This window comes from Canis aureus, chromosome 9 (assembly GCF_053574225.1).
Source record: "Canis aureus isolate CA01 chromosome 9, VMU_Caureus_v.1.0, whole genome shotgun sequence".
In the NCBI taxonomy this organism is placed as follows: Eukaryota; Metazoa; Chordata; class Mammalia; order Carnivora; family Canidae; genus Canis; species Canis aureus.
This window is the reverse complement of record NC_135619.1, coordinates 5,464,563-5,466,867: the sequence shown is the minus strand read 5'-3', so window position 1 is coordinate 5,466,867 and position 2,305 is coordinate 5,464,563. Positions and strand designations below refer to the sequence as shown.

Sequence of the window (2,305 nt, the reverse complement as noted above, 5' to 3'; positions counted from 1 at the left end):
ACTTAAGTAATCAAAAATGAAAAATTCTGCAAAAGCAGAAGAGTGTGAAAAGCTCTCTCTCAAAGAAGCAAAAGCATCAAAAGATTTGGAAACAAAGTCTTCATTCAGTATTAATGAAAACACAACCACTCCTGGGACTTGACTTTCTGAAAAGGCTCCTGACTGGGGAGAAGCAGACACACCAAAAAAAGAGAAAAATGGATTTGAAGATGATCTTATAAAGGAAAGTTCTAGTGGTGGGGAAGAAACTCCAACCAAGAAAAGAAAACTTGATGCTGAAATGGTCCCAGAAGAAAAAGGTTCTGGTGATGATGAGGGCATTTCAAGGAAGTTGGTTTGGAGAAGCGTAGCCAAAGTCGTATTTTTTACCTAAGAAATTTAATACTTGGATGAAAAGTGTCCTCATTGGGGAATTTTTAGAAAAGGTATGCCAAAAAAAAAACAAAAAAAACAAAAAAACAAAAAAACGTGATATCACTGTTTTGGACCTGGGATGGGGTAAAGGTGGAGATTTGCTCAATTGGAAAAAGGGAAGAATTAACAAGCTAGTTTGTACAGATATCGCTGATGTTTCTGTCAAACAGTGTCAGCAGTGGTATGAGGACATGAAAAATCGTTGTCGTGATAATGAATATATTTTCAGTGCAGAATTTGTAACTGCTGATTGTTCAAAGGAACTTTTGATTAACAAATTTCGTGACGCCGAAACATGCTTTGACATCTGTAGTTGTCAGTTTGTCTGTCATTATTCATTTGAATCCTATGAGCAGGCTGACATGATGCTCAGAAATGCCTGTGAGAGACTGAGCCCTGGAGGCTATTTTATTGGTACCACTCCCAATAGCTTTGAACTGATAAGACGCCTTGAAGCTTCAGAAACAGAATCATTTGGGAATGAGATATATACTGTGAAGTTTCAGAAGAAAGGAGATTATCCTTTATTTAGCTGCAAATGTGACTTCAACTTGGAAGGTGTTGTGGATGTCCCTGAATTCCTGGTCTATTTTCCATTGCTAAATGAAATGGCGAAGAAGTACAATATGAAACTAGTCTACAAAAAGACATTTCTGGAATTCTATGAGGAAAAGATTAAGCACAATGAAAATAAAATGCTGTTAAAACGAATGCAGGCCTTGGAGCCATATCCAGCAAATGAGAATTCCAAACTTGCCTCCGAGAAGGTGGATGACTATGAACATGCAGCAGAGTACATGAAGAACGGTCAAGTAAGGTTACCTTGGGGAACCTTAAGTAAATCAGAGTGGGAAGCCACAAGCATTTACTTGGTTTTTGCATTTGAGAAGCAGCAGTGAGCACATACGCAGTAGCCCAGGATGGCTGTGTCCCGTCCTATACAGATTTGAATGATCCATCCTAGATTTGACAACTTTGTTTAATTATTCTAAATGTGCAGGATGCTGCCGGAAACTCCAGTGTATAAATTCAACATTTGCTGTCTGTGACAGATGAACTTTTGTGTGTGTATATAAGAATCAGTTGGGACCTTTGTCTTTTAAAATCTATTTTTAAGTAACGTTCTAAGAATTCGATTTGCCTCACTACTCTCTGAGCACATAAAAATTATAGTATGACTTGTTTGAGCTGCTGAGCTCTTTCCACAGTGCTCTGATTTGTTCAGTGTTTGTTTACAGTATTAAATTTATTGCAGTTATAGAATTGATGAGGGAGCCTACTGGTTGGTGGGGTTTGTGCTCATTTCTGTAGTTTTGTTATATAGTGTGTTCAAGATTAAATGGATTGTGTTCTGTACTATTGAATGTGTTCAATATATATCGCTAAAGTTGCAAGTTTAAAACAGAATTTTAAATGATAATAAAAATTATTTACCTAGAAAAAAATATTATATTCCTTGCCATATAAGTTAGGAATCTCTTATCTCTCACTGCTTTTAGGTTTTTCTCATTCTCTCTGAAATTTTCAAGTTGCACCATTACACGTCGAGGTGTTATTCAGTTTCTGTTGATCTTAGGGGCTGGGGTCCTCTCTATCTCCTGGACATGAATGCCTCTTTAATTCTCCAGATTTTTTTCTATTGGAGTTCAATTTGTCAACACATAGCATAACACCCAGTGCTCATCCCATCAAGTGCCCCCCTCAGTGCCCGTCACCCAGTCACCCCCACCCCCTGCCCACCTCCCTTTCCACCACACCTTGTTCGTTTACCAGAGTTAGGAGTCTCTCATGTTCTGTCTCCCTCTCTGATATTTCCCACTCATTTTTTCTCCTTTCCCCTTTATTCTCTTTCACTGTTTTTTATAGTCCCGAAATGAATGAGACCATATAA

At 38.0% G+C, this 2,305-nt stretch overlaps 1 pseudogene; it reads left to right on the top strand.

The window, feature by feature from the left end:
* Positions 1-265: 265 nt before the first annotated feature.
* On the top strand, positions 266-1,585 carry LOC144320003 (mRNA cap guanine-N(7) methyltransferase pseudogene; annotated as a pseudogene).
* The last annotated feature ends 720 nt before the right edge of the window (positions 1,586-2,305 follow it).